This window comes from Lutra lutra, chromosome 1 (assembly GCF_902655055.1).
Source record: "Lutra lutra chromosome 1, mLutLut1.2, whole genome shotgun sequence".
Lineage (NCBI taxonomy): Eukaryota > Metazoa > Chordata > Mammalia > Carnivora > Mustelidae > Lutra > Lutra lutra.
The window spans coordinates 73,533,065-73,558,300 of record NC_062278.1 but is presented as its reverse complement, the minus strand read 5'-3'; the positions used below and the strand labels follow the sequence as shown (position 1 = coordinate 73,558,300).

Below are 25,236 nucleotides of genomic sequence, written 5' to 3'. Positions count from 1 at the left end.
TTAATTCTAGGCCAGAAGGATAGGCATCTGGGTAAATTTGGAGAAGAATCAGCCTAACCATGGAAGAGCTGGGATACTGTAATCAGTGACCCACAACTGCAGTGACACTAATGATGATAAGAGCAGCTGTCCTTTTCAGGGCTCCCTGTCTTCAGGTGTGGTTCTGGTCCTATCTGCTTCCCACATATGAACTCATTTAATTCTTATAAACAACCTGTAAGACAGATGCTATGATAATTTTCCTTTCAGAAAACTGAGGTTAGAGATCTTGTGCAAAGTTAGTCACGAAGCCATTATTTGAAAGTGGTTCCAGAGTCTATGCCCTAAATCACTATGCCCTGTGCCTCTTTCATTTCTGTGATGTTTCATCTCTTTGTGTGTGAACATAGGAGAACAGAAATAGAGTGAATGGTGGTGGGTTACTTCATGTGCTCTCAAGTTTAGGATCATGGCTGAGGAGCCAAGAAGGCTCCAAGGACATCTTGCCTGAGGGCGTGCTCTCCTGAGAGGCTTGATTTTTCTTCTGTTGGGTCCCAGTGATGTAACAAACAGAAGACCATTTTTTAATGTTATTCTGTCAGTTTGGTGTTTCCCAAGTCATGTGTATATTTTAAATATTGAGTACAAATCTTGATTATGAATTCTCAGTGGACAAAATTTTCCCTACCTCTAATACAGGCCAAAAGAGTCAAGCTTGCTTGCTTGCTTGCTTTTTTTTTTTTTTTTTTTTTTGGAGTCTATATTTTTTACTTTTTTTCTTAGTATGTTTTATTAGCCAACATATAGTACATCATTAGTTTTTGATCTAGTATTCAACAATACATTAGTTGCATATAACACCCAGTGCTCAAGCTTTCTTTTAGTCCTTGTTGTGTAGTCTACCCTTATACTGGGTTGTCTCCCTTTGAGAGTTCCCACCTTATTGAGGATCTATAATATAGAACATTCATTGCTCAGGCCCAAAGCCCCACTACTGCCTTGCCTGATTGGGGAAATCAAATCCCCTTGCCAAGGAAGATTGGCACCCCAGAGAAGCCAAAGAAAGTTTCAGCCTCTGTGTAACACTCGGGATTTTCAGACTTTTCCCTTTTGCTCCACAGATTTCTCTCTCTTAGGAGCTTGGCTTTGCATGTAAATAGGCCTTAATATATACTTTAGTCAGCACTTTTAGGTTTTCACATTATGCACTTTGCAACATTGCCAAAAATGGAAGGGACAAAATTGTTAAAAGGGTTCACAGATTTTAGGGTCAAAGGCATAAGAATGTTCAAACATCAGTATAACAATTAAAATAATTTTTCTTGTGATTAGTGGTTGGCAATAACTAAAAAGATACTCCTTTGTTTTCTATTTAAGATGACAGATATGATGTTTTTGCCATATGGAACTCATATGGAATTCGAGATCCTCTGAAAATGTTTGTTTTATGAGGTAAAACATCATTCAATTAATATTATAGCAACTGTTTTATAATCCAAGGGACAGGAAAATTTATCTTGGAAAAAATGCTGAAACCATGTTTTTCATGAAAGTTTCAAGAGCATGTTTGCTCAGTTGTCTTAGGTAATAGTATTTGAATGCTGTTTGTTTTGTTAAAAATAAAACAGATTTAGAATATAAACAATTTTAGAAACTCTTGTTTATGCAAGGATAGGGAGATATGAGGAATGCTGTAGAGAATAATTAAAATGACAAAATCCTTATCTAGTTTTTTAAATTAATTGCTGCTGGCTGCCTTTTGCCCTCACCATAAAACTGAGGAAAACAAGCCTTTAAGGGGGGAGGTACTAGCTTATAGCTTTCTTTATTAAAATATGCTCATTTCTTAGCCAAATTTATTACATCACTAATCAATACATTTTAATGAATAGAACCAAAAGATTTCAGAGCTAGAGGGAAATGAAGGACTCTGCTCTATATTCTAATATAAGATGAGAAAACTGTAAAGACCTAGTTCATGTATGCAGAGTTATACTAGAAATCCAGAACTATGATTTCAAATCCCCCTTTTTTGTCCAGTATTCTTGCAACCACATCTCAAATTTAAGAGATTTAAAACATTTCAATGTACTATCTTTTCTTTCTTTTTTAATTTTATTTATTTATTTATTTATTTATTTGAGAGAGAGTGAGAGAGAGCATGAGAAGGGAGGTCAAAGGGAGAAGCAGACTTCCCATGGAGCCGGGAGCCTGATGTGGGACTCGATCCCAGGACTCCGGGATCATAACCTGAGCTGAAGGCAGTCGCTTAACCAACTGAGCCACCCAAGTGCCCCTGTACTATCTTTTCTAACAATGACCTTTCAATTGAAAAAAAAATTTAAACTGTCTCAAATTTTTCTAATACTCTAAATTGTTTTTAAGCACATGCTAACAGAGTTCATCTCAGTACTTCAGACTGATACCACCACAATCTTCTAACCATGAAGGAAGAACTAAATTGCCATGTTACAAAAATTAAAACATTTAAAATGTCTAAATCAGGGCGCCTGGGTGGCTCAGTGGGTTAAGCTGCTGCCTTCGGCTCAGGTCATGATCCCAGGTCCTGGGTTCAAGCCCCACATCGGGCTTTCTGCTCAGCAGGGAGCCTGCTTCCTCCTCTCTCTCTGCCTGCCTCTCTGCCTACTTGTGATTTCTCTCTGTCAAATAAATAAACAAAATCTTTAAAAAAAAATCTTTAAAAAAAAAATAAAATAAAATGTCTAAATCATGGATGACATAAATGTTTATTTTATTTTGAACACTGATACACTTAGATTGTTCTTTTCATAGATGTCATTCACATTTAAGTTTAAGTTCTCTTATTGTATCGGTTCTTAGATTTTTTTTTTGGTTAAAATGTATTCAGCATTTGATATATTCACTTGTCTTCAGGAAATGTAATTGCTGGTAGCACAAGGAATGTCAAATGAGCAGAGATAGAACCCAGTCATTACCTTGATTTAGGGAAAGGCAATATGTCTAATGGGCAGTTGGATACAATTCTTCCCAGATACAGCCTGGCCTGACTGTTGTCCTGGGAGAAGTCATGGCTAAAGTGGAATATTTTATTCAGGGGTCTGGCAGATTCACAGCCAACTATGAAAATTCTTCTGGGTACTGTTCCTTAATTTCCTCCTTCCTTGAGTTCATTTTTAAATTTTTCCATCAAATATAACGTTTCCACTCTTCTCTGTGTTTTCTGTTATCTGCATATTTCTTTCTGTTCTGTATTTGGTCGTATATTTCTTCCTACATGTAATTTGTGCCACTTGTTTAAGATACGGCCGTGGGACCTGCCTGAACAGGGAAATCAAGGTGAGACTGTGCTCTTTTCTTCACTGATAGCTTTTTAATTTTCTAAGAAAAAAAAATGTGTTCATAGTTTTGGCATTTTGAGGGACCACTTTATACTACTGCTGCTCTTCAGCTGTGAGTAAAATCCCTGAGAGATAGACACAGGAGTGAGAAACACATCATTTTTGTACTGACAGAGCTGTTTAAAGGACATGGCTACACTCTCTGACAACCATAGCTTTGCAGAAAAGGTACAGATTGAGAGTTACTTCCCAGTCTCAGGCAGAGGCAAACAACCCTAATCCTTTCTTGTGGAGGCCTGACACCGCAAACTGTTCTGTGGAGGGGCTAGGAATGTGTGCTCTCCGCAGAGAGGCTGCCTCTCCGAAAGGAGTCAAAGATAAAGAGGGCTGAACTACTCAGATCCAGTGTCTTCTTCCCAACCCACCAGGCCAGCAGTTCATCCCTGCTCTCTGGGGCAAGCAAATAAGGGGACAGAAAAAGGTCAAGTGTGTTTTCTAAAGACAGTGTCTCTATCTGGACATTTCAGGAGTGGAGAGGAATTGTGGTAGAAGTGAGCTAGTCCCTTAAGTCTCTCCTCTTCATCCATAATATTATAACCTGTGTTTTCACGGACTCCACATGAAACCTGGAATAAAGAGAATATTTGCTACCCTCCCATGCAGCTAGGTGTGTTCATGTAGCAAAGTTTTGGTCTATTAGAAGTGAACTGTAGGAACTACTTTAGAAGCTAAGTGATACACACTATTTGCCTCTCCTTAATTTTCTCCTCATTCCAACTAGAGATATCTCAGGAGAGGTGATATAAGCTGATCTGGGAAATGAAAACTATGAACAGTAGAGCAAACGGTAGGAAAAGTCTGGGTTCTTAAGGACTCCTTAGAGCTAATAGAGCTAGCAGAGAGATATCTTGTGATTTCTAGGCTACCCAATCGCAGACTTTTATGGAAGAAAGAAATAAAAGGTCTTATTCCAGGTCCCTGTTCCTTGCACCTAAGCATAATATGAAAAGATGTATCTCTTAACACACTTTAAAAAAAATACAGATGGAGGAGTCAAGATGGCGGAGAAGTAGCAGGCTGAGACTACATCAGGTAGCGGGAGATCAGCTAGATAGCTCATCTAAAGATTGCAAACACCTACAAATCCAACGGGAGATCGAAGAGAAGAAGAACAGCAACTCTAGAAACAGAAAATCAACCACTCTCTGAAAGGTAGGACTGGCGGAGAAGTGAATCCAGAGCTACGGGATGATAGACCGCGGGGGGGGGGGGGGGGGGGGGGGCGACTCCCTGCGAGCAGCAGAGCAACGGAGCACAAAATCAGGACTTTTAAAAGTCTGTTCCACTGAGGGACACCGCTCCAGAGGCTTAACCGGGGTGAAGCTGACGCGGGTCAGCATGGCCTCAGGTCCCGCAGGGTCACAGAAGGATCGGGGGTGTCTGAGTGTCGCAGAGCTTACAGGTATTAGAACGGGGAAGCCGGCTACAGAGACAGAGCCAAGGAGTAAGCTCTAAGCTCGGGGTTACCTTGAACCGGTCGCAGGCTCGGTCAGCTCGGAGTGCGGCCGAGGCCAGGGTGACGGGAGTAATTGGGTGCTGTTCTCTGAGGGTGCACTGAGGAGTGGGGCCCCGGGCTCTCGGCTCCTCCGGGCTGGAGACCGGGAGGCTGCCATCTTCATTCCCGTCCTCCGGAACTCTACGGAAAGCGCTCAGGGAACAAAAGCTCCCGAAAGCAAACCCGGCAAACCCGAGCGGATTACTCAGCCCGCCCCGGGTAAGGGCGGTGCAACTCCGCCTGGGGCAAAGACACTTGAGAATCACTACAACAGGCCCCTCCCCCAGAAGAGCAACAAGAAACCCAGCTAGGACCAAGTTCACCTACCAAGGAGTACAGTTTCAATACCAAGGAGAGCATCAGAGTTCCAAAGAAGGAGAAAGCAAAGCACGGAACTCCTGGCTTTCTCCCCATGATTCTTTAGCCTTGCAATTAATTTTTTTTTCTTTTGTTTTTCAATTTTTTTTTCTTCTTCTGCTAAATTTTTTTAACTTTTACCCTTTCTTTTTTAACGTTTTCTAACTAGTTTATCTAATATATATATATTTTTTCCTTTTTATATTTTTTCTTTATTGGTTTTTGTTTTTTAATTGCTTCTTTTTTTTTCTTTTTTTTTTCTTTCTGAACCTCTTTTTATACCCTTTCTCCCCCCTCACGACTTGGGATCTCTTCCGATTTGGCTAAAGCATATTTTCCTGGGGTTGTTGCCACCCTTTTAGTATTTTACTTGCTCCTTCATATACTCTTATCTGTACAAAATGACAAGGCGGGAAAATTCACCACAAAAAAAAGAACGAGAGGCAGTACCAAAGGCTACGACCTAATCAATACAGACATTGGTAATATGTCAGATCTAGAGTTCAGAATGACGATTCTCAAGGTTCTAGCCTTTTTTTTTTTTTACAGCTTATACCACAACTTTTATTAGAAAAGTTATACATAACATAGCATCAACTATTTTCAAGAACAATATTAAACCCGATAAGCAACAAAACCAGACTAACAAAATGTGTTAACAAAAAACTAATGACCTTTCTATAATCAAACATTCAATTATCTACAAATAACTTTTTACAAAGGGAGAAAAATCCATGGTTTACAGGCACATATTGAAAATAAAGCTGCAATAGTAATTTTATACACTTACCATTCTCAAGAAACTGAATCACCAAAACAGTAATTACGAGTTCACTAATTTAAAACACTTCACATAATTTAAAATTACTGGGTATACACTGAAGTCTGAGTTTCAAAAGTGATTTTTTTTTCCCACAAAAGTGCCAACACTTAAGCTAGAACTTTCAGTGTGTGAGTAATTTTGCCCTAAAAAGTTAAGACATGTTCTGAAAAAGGCTCGAAAAAGGCATGGAAGATATTAGAGAAACCCTCTCGGGAGATATAAAAGCCCTTTCTGGAGAAATAAAAGAACTAAAATCGAACCAAGTTGAAATAAAAAAAGCTATTAATGAGATGCAATCAAAAATGGAGGCTCTCACTGCTAGGATAAATGAGGCAGAAGAAAGAATTAGCGATATAGAAGACCAAATGACAGAAAATAAAGAAGCTGAGCAAAAGAGGGACAAACAGCTACTGGACCACGAGGGGAGAATTCGAGAGATAAGTGACACCATAAGACGAAACAACATTAGAATAATTGGGATTCCAGAAGAAGAGGAAACGGAGAGGGGAGCAGAAGGTATATTGGAGAGAATTATTGGAGAGAATTTCCCCAATATGGCAAAGGGAACAAGCATCAAAATCCAGGAGGTTCAGAGAACCCCCCTCAAGATCAATAAGAATAGGTCCACACCCCGTCACCTAATAGTAAAATTGACAAGTCTTAGTGACAAAGAGAATATCCTGAAAGCAGCCCGGGAAAAGAAGTCTGTAACGTACAATGGTAAAAATATTCGATTGGCAGCAGACTTATCCACAGAGACCTGGCAGGCCAGAAAGAGCTGGCATGATATATTCAGAGTACTAAACGAGAAAAACATGCAGCCAAGAATACTATATCCAGCTAGGCTATCATTGAAAATAGAAGGAGAGATTAAAAGCTTCCAGGACAAACAAAAACTGAAAGAATTTGCAAATACCAAACCAGCTCTACAGGAAATATTGAAAGGGGTCCTCTAAGCAAAGAGAGACCCTAAAAGTAGTAGATCAGAAAGAAACAGAGACAATATACAATAACAGTCACCTTACAGGCAATACATGGCACTAAATTCATATCTCTCAATACTTACCCTGAATGTTAATGGGCTAAATGCCCCCAATCAAAAGACACAGGGTATCAGAATGGATCAAAAAACAAAACCCATCTATATGTTGCCTACAAGAAACTCATCTTAAACCCGAAGACACCTCCAGATTTAAAGTGAGGGGGTGGAAAAGAATTTACCATGCTAATGGACATTCAGAAGAAAGCAGGAGTGGCAATCCTTATATCAGATCAATTAGATTTTAAGCCAAAGACTATCATAAGAGATGAGGAAGGACACTATATCATACTCAAAGGAACTGTCCAACAAGAAGATCTAACAATTTTAAATATCTATGCCCCTAACGTGGGAGCAGCCCACTATATAAACCAATTAATAACAAAATCAAAGAAACACATCGACAATAATACAATAATAGTAGGGGATTTTAACACTCCCCTCACTGAAATGGACAGATCATCCAGGCAAAAGATCAACAAGGAAATAAAGGCCTTAAATGACACACTGGACCAGATGGACATCACAGATATATTCATAACATTTCAACCCAAAACAACAGAATACACATTCTTCTCTAGTGCACATGGAACATTCTCCAGAATAGATCACATTCTTGGTCCTAATCAGGTCTCAACCGTTATCAAAAGATTGGAATCATTCCCTGCATATTTTCAGACTACAATGCTCTGAAGCTAGAACTCAATCACAAGAGGAAATTTGGAAAAAACCCAAATACATGGAGGCTAAACTGCATCCTTCTAAAGAATGAATGGGTCAACCAGGAAATTAAAGAAGAATTGAAAAAATTCATGGAAACAAATGATAATGAAAACACAATGGTTCAAAATCTGTGGGACACAACAAAGGCAGTCCTGAGAGGAAAATATATAGCGGTATAAGCCTTTCTCAAGAAACAAGAAAGGTCTCAGGTACACAACCTAACCCTACACCTAAAGGAGCTGGAGAAAGAACAAGAAAGAAAGCCTAAACCCAGCAGGAGAAGAGAAATCATAAAGATCAGAGCAGAAATCAATGAAATAGAAACCAAAAAAACAATAGAACAAATCAACGAAACTAGGAGCTGGTTCTTTGAAAGAATTAATAAGATCGATAAACCACTGGCCAGACTTATCAAAAAGAAAAGAGAAAGGACCCAAATAAATAAAATCATGAATGAAAGAGGAGAGGTCACAACGAACACCAAAGAAATACAGACAATTATAAGAACATACTATGAGCAACTCTACGCCAACAAATTTGACAATCTGGAAGAAATGGATGCATTCCTAGAGACATATAAACTACCACAACTGAACCAGGAAGAAATAGAAAGCCTGAACAGACCTATAACCAGTAAGGAGATTGAAACAGTCATCAAAAATCTCCAAACAAACAAAAGCCTGGGGCCAGATGGCTTCCCAGGGGAATTCTACCAAAATTTAAAGAAGAACTAATTCCTATTCTTCTGAAACTGTTCCAAAAAATAGAAATGGAAGGAAAACTTCCAAACTCATTTTATGAGACCAGCATCACCTTGATCCCAAAACCAGACAAGGATCCCATCAAAAAAGAGAACTACAGACCAAATCCTTGATGAACACAGATGCAAAAATTCTCACCAAAATACTAGCCAATAGGATTCAACAGTACATTAAAAGGATTATTCACCACGACCAAGTGGGATTTATTCCAGGGCTGCAAGGCTGGTTCAACATCCGCAAATCAATCAATGTGATACAACACATTAATAAAAGAAAGAACAAGAACCATATGATACTCTCCATAGATGCTGAAAAAGCATTTGACAAAGTACAGCATCCCTTCCTGATCAAAACTCTTCAAAGTGTAGGGATAGAGGGCACATACCTCAATATTGTCAAAGCCATCTATGAAAAACCCACGGCAAATATCATTTTCAATGGAGAAAAACTGAAAGCTTTTCCGCTAAGGTCAGGAACACGGCAGGGATGTCCGTTATCACCACTGCTATTCAACATAGTACTAGAAGTCCTAGCCTCAGCAATCAGACAACAAAAGGAAATTAAAGGCATCCAAATCGGCAAAGAAGAAGTCAAACTATCAGTCTTTGCAGATGATATGATACTCTATGTGGAAAACCCAAAAGACTCCACTCCAAAACTGCTAGAACTTGTACAGGAATTCAGTAAAGTGTCAGGATATAAAATCAATGCCCAGAAATCAGTTGCATTTCTCTACACCAACAACAAGACAGAAGAAAGAGAAATTAAGGAGTCAATCCCATTTACAATTGCACCCAAAACTATAAGATACCTAGGAATAAACCTAACCAAAGAGACTACGAATCTATACTTAGAAAACTATAAAGTACTCATGAAAGAAATTGAGGAAGACACAAAGAAATGGAAAAATGTTCCATGCTCCTGGATTGGAAGAATAAATATTGTGAAAATGTCTATGCTACCTAAAGCAATCTACACATTTAATGCAATTCCTATCAAAGTACCATCCATTTTTTTCAAAGAAATGGAACAAATAATCCTAAAATTTATATGGAACCAGAAAAGACCTCGAATAGCCAAAGGAATATTGAAAAAGAAAGCCAAAGTTGGTGGCATCACAATTCTGGACTTCAAGCTCTATTACAAAGCTGTCATCATCAAGACAGCATGGTACTGGCACAAAAACAGACACATAGATCAATGGAACAGAATAGAGAGCCCAGAAATAGACCCTCAACTCTATGGTCAACTCATCTTCGACAAAGCAGGAAAGAATGTCCAGTGGAAAAAAGACAGCCTCTTCAATAAATGGTGTTGGGAAAATTGGACAGCCACATGCAGAAAAATGAAATTGGATCATTTCCTTACACCACACACGAAAATAGACTCAAAATGGATGAAGGACCTCAATGTGAGAAAGGAATCCATCAAAATCCTTGAGGAGAACACAGGCAGCAACCTCTTCGACCTCAGCCGCAGCAACATCTTCCTAGGAACATCGCCAAAAGCAAGGGAAGCAAGGGCAAAAATGAACTATTGGGACTTCATCAAGATCAAAAGTTTTTGCACAGCAAAGGAAACAGTTAACAAAACCAAAAGACAACTGACAGAATGGGAGAAGATATTTGCAAATGCCATATCAGATAAAGGGCTAGTGTCCAAAATCTATAAAGAACTTAGCAAACTCAACACCCAAAGAACAAATAATCCAATCAAGAAATGGGCAGAGGACATGAACAGACATTTCTGCAAAGATGACATCCAGATGGCCAACAGACACATGAAAAAGTGCTCCATATCACTTGGCATGAGGGAAATACAAATCAAAACCACAATGAGATATCACCTCACACCAGTCAAAATGGCTAAAATTAGCAAATCAGGAAATGACAGATGCTGGCGAGGATGCGGAGAAAGGGGAACCCTCCTACACTGTTGGTGGGAATGCAAGCTGGTGCAACCACTCTGGAAAACAGCATGGAGGTTCCTCAAAATGTTGAAAATAGAACTACCCTATGACCCAGCAATTGCACTGCTGGGTATTTACCCTAAAGATACAAACGTAGTGATCCGAAGGGGCACGTGCACCCGAATGTTTATAGCAGCAATGTCTACAATAGCCAAACTATGGAAAGAACCTAGATGTCCATCAACAGATGAGTGGATAAAGAAGATGTGGTGTATATATACAATGGAATACTATGCAGCCATCAAAAGAAATGAAATCTTGCCATTTGTGACGACGTGGATGGAACTAGAGGGTATCATGCTTAGCGAAATAAGTCAATCGGAGAAAGACAACTATCATATGATCTCTCTGATATGAGGGAGAGGAGATGCAACATGGGGGGTTAAGGGGGTAGGAGAAGAGTAAATGAAACAAGATGGAATTGGGAGGGATACAAACCATAAGTGACTCTTAATCTCACAAAACAAACTGAGCGTTGATGGGTGGAGGGAGGTTGGGAGGGGGGTTGGGATTATGGACATTTGGGAGGGTATGTGCTATGGTAAGTGCTGTGAAGTGTGTGGACCTGGGGATTCACAGACCTGTACCCCTGGGGATAAAAATATATGTTTATAAAAAATAAAATTTAAAAAAAAAAGGACAAGAGATGACAAAAAAAATAATACATTAATCATGGGCCAAACTATTATTTTTTAAAAATATATTTGAGTTGGTGAACTTAACTGAGCAATTTATTTAAAATAGAATAACCTAATTGATTTTTTGAGCTTTTCTCTCTAGGGGTGTTTCTTCTCAGAGTAGAAGCAGACTAGGTTACTTGCAAATGGCTTCCTATAATGTAGCAGGTTGTTATACTTGACTATAAATAGGAAGGACTGTCTTTACACTGGTAGTTCCTAACCTTCCATTTCTCTCCCTGTCTTGACCCTTAAACAAAACAAGTATTTTACTATTTTTCCAAAATATAAGAAAATTTCCTGAGCACTATGATCAAACTTAATAAATTAAAAGGTGTGGAATGTTTTTAACTGGCTTGAAAGACATTGATGAAAAGACTGCATAACTTTAAGTTCATTTATCTGAATCTACCAGGATTTTCAGTTTTCCATATGTTCCCGACAAAATACAATTATCCTGAGTAGAGAACATATTGTCACATCTAAACTAAAAATTTTATAGATTCAGGAAGAAGGCAAGATGTCCCCTCTCATCACTGCTTTTCAGCATTATCATGGAAGGCCTAGCTAACGCAATAAGATAGGAAATAAAAGTAATACAGATTGGGAAAGAAAAAATAAAACTCTCTTTATTCACAAGTGACATGATCACCTATGTAGAAAACTTGAAAGAATCAACAACAAAAACAAAAAGTCTTGGAACTAATATGCAATTATAGCAAAGTTGTAGGATACAAGGCTAATATGCAAAAGTCAATCACTTTTTAATAAACAAGTAGAATTTTAAATTAAAAGCACATTACCATTTACATTAACATCCCCCAACATGAAATAATTAGGTATCAATCTTACCAAATATGTACAAGAGCTATATGGGGAAAACTATAAAACTCTAACAAAAGAAATAAAAAATAATTAAACAAACCTATTCCAAAGTATATGGATAGGAAGACTCAGTATCATCAAGATGTCAGTTTTTCCCAACTTGTCTGTAGAGTCAGTGCAGTCCCAGTCAAAATCCCAGCAAGTTTTCTTTGTAGATACAGACAAGCTGATTCTAAAGTTTATATGGAGAGGCAAAAGACCCAGAATACCCAACAGAATATTGAAAGAGAAGAACAAAGCTAGAAGGCTGACACTACCCAATTCAAGGCTATCACAAAGCTACAGTAGTCAAGACAGCATGGTATCAGTGAAAGACTAGACAGAGTGATCAGTGGAATGGAACAGAGAGCCTGGAAATAGACAAACATGAATATACCAGGGACTGCTGCAAACTGGAGACTGCAGAGGGCATCAACACACTGAGTCACTGGAGTGAGATTTACATGGACAGACTGCTAGGCAGGGTACACTAGGTTATGCTGTAGTGACAGCTCCAAAGTCTTAGTGGCTTATAAGAAAAAAAAAAAAATGTTTTCCTTACTTACCCTATGTGTCCAATGCCAGTTATTAGAACACCTCTGCTCATCACAGTCTCTCAAGGACCCAGGCTAGTAAGGACCATCTTAAATCCAGTCTTACAAAACTGTTAGGATATAGGGAAGTGCACAGGGCAACTTACAGACTGGTTCTTAAATTTTTGCCCAGAAGTGGAACATCTTACTTACAGTCACAATTCCTTGGTCAGTGCAAGCTGTATAGACACAACCAACTTCAAATGAGCAGAAAAATGCAATTTTACCAGATTTAAAAATCTCTAAAGAGGGAAAGAAAAGAGTTCATAAATAGCACTAATAACTACCTCCCAAGTGTTCTGGTTTTTTGTTTTTGTTTTCTTTTTCTTCCAAATAGCCTGCATATAGAGTAGTATGTGGTATGTGAAATTGACCGATACGTACATGTGGGCAACTAGTTACATTTTTGTAACAGAATCTGCAGGTTGATGATGCTTGCTGGCTTCTAGTTTATCATTTCACTTTTATCAACTAACATCTTAGTAGAAATTAGGGTAAATCTGGCAGTTCAGTAAAGGCAGTTAAAGGCCCTAAGAAAAAAGGATATGGAAGACATACAGAGGAGTTGCTTGATTGGACATAGGCAGGAGTATCAAAGATACACTTTTACCTGCCTCACAGTTTGCCTGCCCGACTGGTTAAAATTAAAAAGTCTGACAAAACCAAGTGTTGGTGAGAATGTGGAGCAAATGGAACTCTCATAAATTATTTCAACCACTTTGGAAAGCCATTTGTAAGAATCTAATAAAACTAGACATATAATCATTCTGTGATTCAGCTCTCTAACTTTAGGTATGAAAAAAATTAAGTACAAATGTTTACCAAAGGTCAGGTACAACAGTGTTTCTAGTGGCTATATTCGTAGCCCCAAATGCAAAGATCCCAAGATGTACATCAATAGGAGAATAGATAAAGTGTTATATTCACACAATGGAATGCCACACAGTGATAAAAAGGAGAAACTACTGATGTACAGCACAATAGGAATGATGAATAAATCTCAGAAATTATCTGTATTTGGACTCTCCAAGGAAACTATTTATATTTATATTCATATTCATATTCATATTCATATATTTATACACGGTTATGGACACTAAGGAGTCCCATAGTCTGCAGCTGGCAAACTAGAGACCAGGAAGAGCTAATGGTATAGTCCAGTCCAATTCCAAGCCTGAATGCAGCAGAAGACTAATGTCCCAGCTCAGGGAGACAGAGAGAAAAAATTCCCCCTTACCCTACCTTTTTGTTCTGTTCAGGCATCCAGCTGATTGGATGAGGACCAACCACATTGGGAGGGCAATGTTCTTCACTCAGTCTACCAATTCAAATATTAATCTCATCCAGAAACACCCTCACAGACATACTCAGAATGTTTAACTAAGTATCTGGCATCCCTTGGGCCAGTCAAGTTGACACATAAATTAACCATCACAAGTTCACTCCTTGTCAAATTGGCACCCATACACATCTCTTTAAACCATACTTAATCTCCAAATGTAAATAACAAGGTCATAATGTCATATAACCTCATACAACTACACTATTTACCATTAAAAATGCAACCCATTTTTGACCACTGGCCTTCAGGGATATCTCAGGAAGGGATAGTGCTGTGGCTGTCCGCTTTCAAAGGGTGCAGGCATACAGTGCAGAACCATCTGTAACCCAAGCCTGAGTCTTTTCTTCCTCTGTCAACTGTTGGAAGGGAACTCCTTATGAGTCCACAAGTGCATGATGAAAGTGAAGGAAGTGTAGCGGGAGAGGGGACTGTGGACATTTGGGCCACTTTTTCATGTAACTCATGCCTTCAGGACCTGCTCAGGCCCCACTGCATGTATGCTACTTCCATTTGATGACAGTGTCCTGCAGTGCACATCCAGCTTGATGGCTTGGACGGTCAGATGTCATCTAGTTCATGATGGGTAATTTAGGTTATAGGTGACCAGGTGCCCCTGCTCAGGTGTTTGGTCTCTGCTAATGCCCATTGCAAGCCAAGAGATATTTCTCAAAGGAGAATGGTTTTCTGCAATGGATGGCAGGATTTTATTCTGAAATTCTAAGGGTCTGCATTAAAATTCACCTGTAGGGACTGCCAAAGATTCCAAACAGCACCCCATCTGCCCCTGACTGCTCAGGTTCCACTGGATGTGCTGGATCATAGGACCCAAGGGGCAGAGTAGCTTTTACAGCAGCCTGGACCCATTGTAGAGTGTTCTCTTGTGCTGGGCCCTGCTCAAAACCAGCAGCATTTCAGGTCACTTGGTAAATGGGCTGGAATAATAGACCCAAATAAGGGATATGTGGCCTCTAAAATCCAGAGTCCCATTAGACATTGTGTACCTTTTTGTTGTTGTTGTAGGAGTGGCCAGATGCAACAAGTTATCTTTCCCTTTTGAGGGGATATCTTAATATGCCCTATGCCACCGAACCACTAGAAATTTCACTGAAGTAAAAGACCCCTGAATTTTTGTTGGATTTATTTCATATCCTCTGATAAGCAAATGTCTTACCAGTAAGTCTAGAATAGTTTCTACTTCTAGCTCACTAGGTCCAACCAGTATGATGTCATCAATGTAATACACCAGCATGATGTCTTACAGAAAGAAACAGTGATAAAGATCCCCATGAACTAAAATATGACACAGAGCTAGAAAGCTGATATGCCCCTGAGGTAGTACAATGAAAGTATATCACTGGACTTACTAAATGAAAGCAAACTGCTTCTGGTGGACCATATGGACAGGGATAGAGAAGAAGACATTTGCCACATCAATAGCTGCATCCCAGGTACACAAAGATAGGCTGATTTGCTCAAGCAGTGAAACTACATCTGGTACAGCATCGGCAGTTGGAGTCACCACCTGGTAAAGCTTATGATAATGCACTGTCATTCTCTAAGATTCATCTGTCTTCTGCACAGGCCAAATATATAAAATTGAATGAGGATATGGTGATAATCACCACTCTTGGTGGCACTAATCTCTGTGATACCTCCAGGAATGCAGTATTGCTTTTGGTTTACTATTTTGCTAGAGAGAGGAGGCCATAGCAGCTTCACTTGGCCTTTTCTACCACAGTAGCCTTCATTCCACAGGTCAGGGAACCTATGTGGAAACTGTACTAGCAGCTGAATATACCTTCCAATTGTGCATTTTGCAGCTGGAGAATAACCACAGGATGGGCTCCAGGACCCACTGGTCCCATTGTGAGACAGATCCGAGTTGCAACTCCATTGATCACCTGAGCTTTTTAAGCCTCTGCTCTGACCTGTGGCCCCAGTGATATTTTGGTTCTCTTGGAATTAGTTCAGAGGCAGTAATCCCAGAAAGGTCTGAATATTTCATTTTCCTCAATGCACAGTTACACTGATAAAAGGCCATAGATCCCTTTGGGGAAGGCTGTGGGGAATAGTAATAGTAACAATTTTTGGTAATGTCTCAGGGTCCTTCCTCAGGGGGACCTGGTCCCTGTTTCGTTCATGGGGTTTTGAGTGTATAAATGGCTTAAATCTAGGAATTGATTGAGGGGCTGTGACCCCTCTATTTTTATGATTCAGATATGACTTTTGTTTTCCTGGTCCAGAACTTTTGTGCTATAAGTACAAGACATCAGAGAATGAGGGAAGGGAGTGTCACTCCACCTACTGTCTCAAAATGAAATATCAATAGACAAATAAATAAGCAAGCTACTCTGCTGGCCAAATCATAACATGTGGATTGGTCTGATGAAGCCCAAAGGTCTCTGTTTTCACCTGTCTACAAATAGTGTCTTTATACCAATGCGCTACTTTTCAGAAATAAACAAATGGTCTATTAATAAAAATTAAGTTCTTAATTATTATAAGCTTGTAATAAACGTACTTATAAGAAATTTCCTCATAATTAAGATCAGGTGCTACAGAAGCATCCAATTAGAATTAGCGTCCCAGCTCTGCCACTCGCTACTCTGTGCCTCACTTTCCTCTTACCAGCTCCATGCTTTGGGCAAGTCATATTTAACCTCTCCATGCCTCAGTTTCCCTATCTTTAAAATGAGCAGAATAATAATACTTACCTTTATGAGTTGTTTTGAGGATTGTCTTATTGTGTATAAAGTGCTACGACCATGCCTGGCGCCCAGATAGTAAGCACTGCCAAGGCATTAGCTATTATTTCCTTACTAACTTTTACTTTTCAAAGAAAATTTTCTTGTTAGCTTGATAAGATGACATTTCTATCACACCTGTATAGTTTAGTTTTTTAGAAGTATTTAATTGCTTTCCCTTTTAAAAAATACTTAAAATTTTTTTTTCTCTTCAATTTTGGATGAACAGCGTTAGAAGAAGTGCATTCATTACAACTACCCTTAAGCTAAGGATTTCTTAGAGCAGGGGTTCTCAAACTTAATCGCACATCAGAATCCCCTCGAGGCCTTGTTAAATTGCAGATTGCTGGGCCCATCTCCATAGCTTCTCCTTCAGTAGGTTTAGGGTAGAGTCTGAGGTTTTGCATATTTTAGCAGTTTCAATATAATGCTGCTGGTCTACGGACCACACTTGAGAACTATTGTCTTAGTGAACAAAATCTAATGTTTTTTGGAGAAAGAATTTTGGAAATGTATAAGGAAGTTTATTCTCTTTCTTTGTGTATATATGCATCTATGTGTATATATAGTAACTATGTAAAAGATGTATGAAATTATTAATATAACATTTTCCATATAGTTAAATAGGTAAATCTTGCCAAATAAAAATCACATAAAAACAAATATTTAGGAAGTTTATGTAACATTTCTAAATCAGTTGCCATTATTTGGAAAATTTTGTTTCAGAACTATGGCATTTTTCTTGCTAAGAATTCTTTTTTTTTTTCAAAACAATTAGTTACTCATCCTTTTATTGTCTGCGGGATTTCTACATGAGTACTGCTTATTTAAGGCAAGAAGACTTCTCATGGGGCACCTGGGTAGCACAGTCAGTTGAGCAGCTGACTCCTACTTTTAACTCAGGCCATGATCTCAGGGTCCTGGGTTCGAGCCCCACGGGCTCCACACTCAGCAGAGAGTCTGCTGAAGACTCTTCCTCCCTCTCCCTCTGCCCCCCTTCAAATAAATAAATGAAATCTAAAAACAAAACCAAAAAAAAGACTTCTCACATGTTCTTTATGCTACCAACCTCAAGGTAAAACTCTGCTAAAAACTAAGCAAACAAATCTCTTCTTGCATCTGCTTTTCTGTGTTTGTGGGGGGTTGGGGAGAGATTACATTGATGAGATGTAATCATTTGGCAAGATATAATTATGAAGTTCTTTAAAAGCTATGTGGCATTGCATTTGTAATAAGTATTAGTTGCACAGTAATGCTAAATAAAGACAAGGAAGGCCAGTCCAAACAGTAGTGAGCTTGGGGGTGCCTGAGTGGCTCAGTCGGTTGAGTGGCTGACTCTTGATTTCAGCTCAGGTAGTGATTTCAGAGTTGCGAGATGGAACCCCACCTCCGGCTCTGAGCTCAGAGTGGAGTCTGCTTGAGCTCTTCTCCCTCTGCCTGCCCTCCTGTTCCCACCCGTCTCAAAATAAATAAACAAAATAAGTCTTAAAAAAAAAAAAAACAACAGTATTAAGCTTGTATCTTCTATTTTAAATTATCTAAGTTGTGTATAAATGAAAATGCAGGTCAATATAGACAAGACTCTTTTGTTCTTCCCTCTGTTATAAAATCGTTATATAGGGACTGACTCTCCAGTTTTATCATACATGGTATTTTTATGAGCAATATGTAACACACTATTTAAGAATGTAAGAAGGAAATAACGACTGGCAGAGTGAAAAAATGGGAGCTTTGTGCAATAGAAACACAGATTTGAACCAGTAATAATTTATTACATTTTTTCTTACTGAAAATGTGGATGTGAATTAGTTAAGCAGGCACTTCACTTTTCTTACTCTTCATCAATGTATATAATGTCGCAGAGCTTCTCATTTCATCAACTTGTGGAAAAAATCTTGTAGAATTCTGCCAAGTGATGAGGTAGATAGTGTTCTGGATCCTGGGGGCTGGGGAAGGGAGGGGACTAGACTATTGATACCATGCGAGACATGAGCGGAAGGCAGACGCTTAACAACTGAGCAACCCAGATGCCCCACAAATAGTATTATTTCATATTATTTATTTTATTCATAAGAAAACTGAGGTTCCAAGTATTAGTTAATTAATGTTCATTGACATCATGGACAGGTATGACATTCTCTTTATACCCACAGACTTTCACAGATGCCCTGGTCCTTTCCCTCTGCTCAAGGGGACTTAAAACATTCCGGAATGTTGCATTATTCATAAGTCTGTGCAGGAAGTTGGCGGAGGGGCTTATGCACCAGGGTAGCTCATCCATGGAATCCCTACCACATCTGTAGTCATGGTCTCTCTATCTCTCCTCTATTTTCATATCATTTTCACTCCTGTTTTGAATCACTATAGTCTTCCTTTTTCTTTTACCCAGAGCCTGGCACAAAAGAGGATGTTCTGATTCACATTCCAGGTAGTCTGTCTGTCTCTCTTTCTCTCATATATATGTCCTTGAGGCCTCTACTTCTCAATAACCTGCCCTCACACAAAGTGTAAAAAAGTGAACCAGTACAACAGACAAGAGCATGCAATGCTCTTAAACCATTTTATGTGCCATCATGGGATTCTTTATTGTATCATGTATAATCTTATCATTAACCTAGGTGATTATATAATTTTACTGAATAATTTCTAGCACATTCAAATTACATGAGTTGATGACAACACTTATCATAACATGAAGATAGGCAGGACTCCTGACTTGCTTCTAAAACAATAGGATATGAAAATGAGATTAGGATGTCTCCCCCTTAGTGAAGTCACATTATATGACAAAGATTATGGGATGTCACTTTTACCTTAGCTGAACGGAGAAAGATTTTTTTTCTATTGCTGACTTGACAAAGTAAGCTACCACATTGTAAGTGAACTCAGGAAGAGGTCCAGGTGGCAGAGGACAACAGACAGACTTCAGCTGACAGCAAGCAGTAAGACAGACACTTTAATCATACAGCGGCAAGAAAGTAAATTATGCCAACAAGCTGATAAAGCTTGGAAACACATACACCCAGTCAAGCCTCCAGAGGATAATGCAGCCAGACTAACAACACCTTGCCTACAGCATTGTAGGATAAGACACTTATGAAAAAAAAGAGGTAGAAATCCCTCTACCTAATATTAAGGCCTAATATACTGCTACAATAATGAGGACTGTGTGGTATTGGTAGAGGCATAGTCACATAGATCAATGGAACAGAATAAGAAGTCAAAAAATAGATCTACACAAGTTTGTTCAAATGATTTTTTTTTTTACAAATGTCAAAAAAAATCAATAGAGAAAATATAGCTTTTTCAACAAATGGTGCTGGGGCAATTGGACATACACAGGTAAAAATATAAATCTCAAGCTAAACTTCATATGTTACACAAAAATACCTCAAAATGCCTCGGATATTTTAAATGTAAAATATAGAACTATAAAGTTTTAGGAAAACAGGGAGAAAATATTTAGGATCTAGGACTAGGCAAAGAGTTCTTAAACTTGACAATAATATCACAATCCATAAGAGAAAACAATGATAAACTGGACATCATCAAAATTGAAAACTATTGGTCTGCAAAAGATATGAAGAGAGTAAAAAGACAAACTACAGATTGGGAGAAAATTTTGCTAATTATATATGCCCAAATGGGCAAATATCTAGAATATATTAAGAATTCTCAAAACTCAGAAGTGAAAGATAAACTATTAACCTAGAATTCTATGTCAAATGAAAATATTCTTCAAAAATGAAGGCAGAATTAAGATATTTTAAGGTAAAGTAAAATCTGTCACCACCACACCTGAACTATAAGAAATGCTAAGGAAAGTTTTTCAGGTTAACAGGAAATTACACCAACTGAAAACTTGTATGTTGATGAGGAATGAAGTTCATGGAATGGGCAAATGAAAAGACTCTTTTCTCTTAATTCCTTTAGATACTTAGGAATGATTTAGCCAAAAATTATAGCCCCTAAGGAGTTTATAACATACAGAAGAGCTACTACATGTGACAACTGTAGCAATAAGGATGAGAGTAGAGTAAATGGACCCACATGTTTTCAGTGTTTCTACATTAATATGAAGTGGTATAATATTAGCTCTACTATGTTGTAAAAAGTTAAGAATATGTACTATAATCCAGAAGGGAAAACCCACTAAAAGTTATGTAAGTGATTATAACTAAACATTCAATAGATTTATTAAAAGCCAGAAATTTTCAGTATGGATAAAAAAAAATAAGAGCTGATTATATACTACATATAGATATTACACCCTAAAGTAAAGATACAGAGGGATGCCTATGTGGCACAGTCAGTTAAGCATCCAACTCTTAGTTTCAGCTCAGGTCATGATCTCAGGATCGGGAGATCAAACCTCATGCCAGAACGCTGGACATGGAGCCTGCTTAAACTTCTCTCTCCCTCTCCCTCTGCCTTGCCCCACCTCAAATAAATAAATAAATCTTTTTAAAAATGAATGAATTAAATAGAAATACAGATACCACAGAAGAACCTGAATAGCCAAAGCAACCCTGAAAAAGAAAAAGGTGGAGGCATCACAATTCCAGACTTAAGTTACAATACAAAGCTGTAGTGATCAAAACAGCATGATACTAGCACAAAAATAGACACATAGATCAATGGAACAGAATGAAAAACACAGAAATGAACCTACAACTATATGGTCCACTAATCTTCAATAAAGCAGGAAAGAACATCCAATGAGAAAAAGAATGCCTTTTCAACAAATGGTGTTGAGAAACCTGGACAGCAACCTGCAGAAGAATAAAACTGGACCATTTTCTTGCACCATACACAAAAATACATTCAAGATAGATGAAAGACCTAACTGTGAGACCTGAAACCATAAAAATTCTAGAAGAGAACACAGGCAGTAACTTCTTTGACATCAGCTACAGCAACTTCTTTCTAGATAGGTCTCCTGAGGCAAGGGAAACAAAAGCAAAAATGAACTATTGGGGTTACATCAAAATAAAAAGCTTCAGCACAGCAAAGGAAATAATCAACAAAAGTAAAAGGCAACTTAAAGAATGGGAGATGATATTTGCAAATGACATAGCTGATGAAGGTTTAGTATCCAAAATCTGTAAAGAACTTATGAAACTCAATACCCCAAAAAATCAACTAATCCAACTAAAAAATGGGCAGAAGACATAAACAGACATTTCTCCAAAGAAGAGATACAGATGGCCAATATACACATGAAAAGATGCTCAACATCACTCATCATCAGGGAAATGCAAATCAAAACTACAATGATATATCACCTCATACCTGGTAGAATGGCTAAAACCAACAACACAAGAAACAACAGGTGTTGGCAAGGATGGGAAGAAAGGGGAACCTTCTTACACTGTTGGTGGGAATGCAAACTAGGGCAGCTGCTCTGGAAAAGAATATGGAGGTCCCTCAAAAGTTAAAAATAGGGGGCGCCTGGATGGCTCAGTGGGTTACAGCCTCTGCCTTCGGTCATGATCCCAGGGTCCTCTGCCTTCAGGTCATGATCCCAGGGTCCTGGGATCGAGCCCCACATTGGGCTCTCTGCTCAGTGGGGAGCCTGCTTCCTCCTCTCTCTCTGCCTACTTGTGAATTCTGTCTGTCAAATAAATAAATAAAATCTTTAAAAAAAAAGTTAAAAATAGAACTACCCTATGATCCAGTAATAGCACTACTAGATGTTTATTCAAAGAATACAGAAATACTAATTCAAAGGGATACATGCATGTCAATGTTTATAGCACTGTTATCTACAATAGCCAAATTATTAGTCAGTCAGAAAAAGACAAATATATGATTTCACTCACACTTGAATTTAAGAAACAAAACGAATGAACAAAGGAATAAAAAAAGAGAGAGGGAGGTAAATCAAGAAATACACTCTTAACTGCAGAAAACATGCTGATGGTTACCAGAAGGGAGGTTAGAGAGGGATGGGTTAAATAGGTGATGAGTATTAAGGACTGCACTTGTCATGAGTACTAGGTGATGTATGGAAGTGTTGTATCACTATAGTGTACACCTGAAACTATTATTACACTCGATGAAAACTTAAAGATACAGAAAGACAAATTAATGGATGAAAATATATACCAAGCAAACAGTAAGCGTAAGAAGGCTGGAGAGGTAATAATCAATATCACGTAAAGTTGTTTTCAAGAAAAAGATATTATCAAAGATAAATAAGGACATGTTATAATAAAATATTTCACTTTATCTTGAATAAGAATATAAATATAAAAACTTACACCAATCTTCAAAAACAGAACTCCACATTCAAGAAGAGACTTGAAAGAATTAAAAGAAGAAATTGACAATTCCACAATCACAGTTGAAGATTGAAGAAGCTTCTCAGCAATTGATAGAACACTAGGAACAATAAATAGAGAGATGATAGACAGATAGCCAAGATCTGAACAATAATATTAACTAACTTAACCTAATTGATATTTATAGAACATTATACCCAAGAACTACAAGATCCATGCTCTTTTTTTATTACAAATAATACATTCACTAAGATATATCATATGCCAGCAATAAAACAAGTCTCAATAAACTTAAAAGAATTGAAATCATACAGAGTATACCCTCTAACCATTGTTGAATTAACTTATAAATTAGTAATAAAATATCTTTATACTGGTAATATTTGAAAATTTAAATAACACATTTCTAAATAATCTGTGGATAAAAGAAGACATCAAGAAGGAAATTATAATGAATGATAACAATACAACATGCCAAAATTTGCACAGTGCATCTCAAGTCATACTTTCAGGAAAATTTATATTTTCAACTATTTATATTAGAAACATTTCTTTAGAGAGAATCATTTAAGACCCCATCTAAGGAAGTAAAAACTTAAAGTATACATAAGGAAGAAAATAAATATGTTGGCATTCAGTGAAATATTAACAATGGAAACCATCAACAAAATTAATAAACCTAACTAGACTTACCACAAAGAAAAAGAAAAAAATAAATTATTATTATCAGGAATTGAACAAACAAGATAAAATAGATCAATGTATTGAAAATACAGCTATATTTGAATGTCTTAAGAATACAATTTACAAAAACTAATGCAAAGGGCTCCTGGGTGGTTCAGTTGTTAAGTGTCTGCCTTCAGCTCAGGTCATGATCCCAGGGTACTTGGATCAAGCCCCGTGTCTGGCTCCCTGCTCAGTGGAATGCCTGCTTCTCACTCTCACACTCCTCCTTCTTGTGTTCCCTCTCTCACTGTTTCTCTCTGTCAAATAATAAATAAAATCTTCAAAAAAAAAAAAACACTAATGCAAGATATAATGGAAAATGTATATGATCCTGTATCTAACACAGGAATTGAATTTCTTATTGAAATCCTTCCACAAGGAAATTTCCAGGTCAAGATGGTTCCCTGATTAATTCTATCAAACATTTGAGAAAGAAATCACACCACTATTATTGAGAAAATACAGAGGAAAGAAACACTTTACAATTGATTTTATAAAGCCAATATAATTGTTATATTGAAACCTGATAAAAAATATTACCAAAACCACTCTAAACCAATATTTCTCTTAAAGTCACAAAAGATTTTTAATGAGCTATTAACAAATCAACTCCAGTGATACACAGAGAATACATCTTGATCAAGGGATTTCATCCTAAGAATATAAGGCTGGTTTGACAATCATAAATCAACCAATGTAATTCACCATACTAACAATAAAAGATAAAGTCAGTAAGATCATTTCAACAGATTACAAAAAAAAAAATTTGACAAAATTCAACATGTATTCATGGCAACTCTCAGCCAACTAAGAATAATAAAACTTTCTCAACCTGACAAATGGTATTGAAGAAGCTACTTAATGTTGAAATATTTAATGCTTTTCCACTATGATCTGAGAAAAACCAGAATACCCTCTTCCACCACTTTTACTGAACCTTGTACTAAAGGTCCTAACTAATTACTGTAAGGCAATAAAATATTTAGGAGGCCTAAAATTCAAAAATAAACAAACATCTCACTATCTCAATATGACAAAATTTTTAACATAAAAAAAAAAACTAAGGACATTATAATAAAGATACCAAAAATAATAAATGAGCTGGCAAGGTCACAGGATACAATTAAAAATCAACTGCATTTATATACATTAATACCAAAAAAAATGGAAAATGAAATTACAGAAATATTTCTATTTAGAATAGGATCAAAAAACAAAATATTTGGAGATAAATTTATCAAAAGATATAAAATACATTTACCCTGGAAACTATAATACGCTGATGGAAGTTAATAAAAGAGACCTACATGATTGGAGTCCATTTAATGGAGTTCATTGATTTTGAAGGCCCAGAGCCATTAAGATATCAATTCACTTCAAATTGGTCTATAGGTTCAGTTCAATCCAACACAATCCCAAGAGGCGTTTTGGTAGAAATTGATTCTAATGCTTATATGGAAGCATAAGTGACCTAGAATAT

General features: G+C 37.5%; 1 protein-coding gene, 1 long non-coding RNA gene and 1 pseudogene across 4 annotated transcripts in view; 2 read left to right on the top strand and 1 right to left on the bottom strand.

The window, feature by feature from the left end:
• LOC125098410 (phospholipid scramblase 4-like) overlaps window positions 1–2,147 on the top strand; it is a 50,540-nt pseudogene extending 48,393 nt beyond the window's left edge.
• The window catches only part of PLSCR4 (phospholipid scramblase 4), a 148,390-nt gene that overhangs the window by 48,428 nt on the left and 74,726 nt on the right, over window positions 1–25,236 (top strand). The gene's annotated exons all lie outside the window — the stretch shown is intronic.
• The window catches only part of LOC125098418 (uncharacterized), a 35,665-nt gene continuing 28,926 nt past the window's right edge, over window positions 18,498–25,236 (bottom strand). For both annotated transcript variants that reach the window (XR_007126820.1, XR_007126822.1), the window contains 2 exons: window positions 23,010–23,130; window positions 18,498–18,692 (listed from right to left, as the gene is read on the bottom strand). This is a non-coding gene — a long non-coding RNA (uncharacterized LOC125098418). The remainder of the gene's footprint in view (window positions 18,693–23,009; window positions 23,131–25,236) is intronic.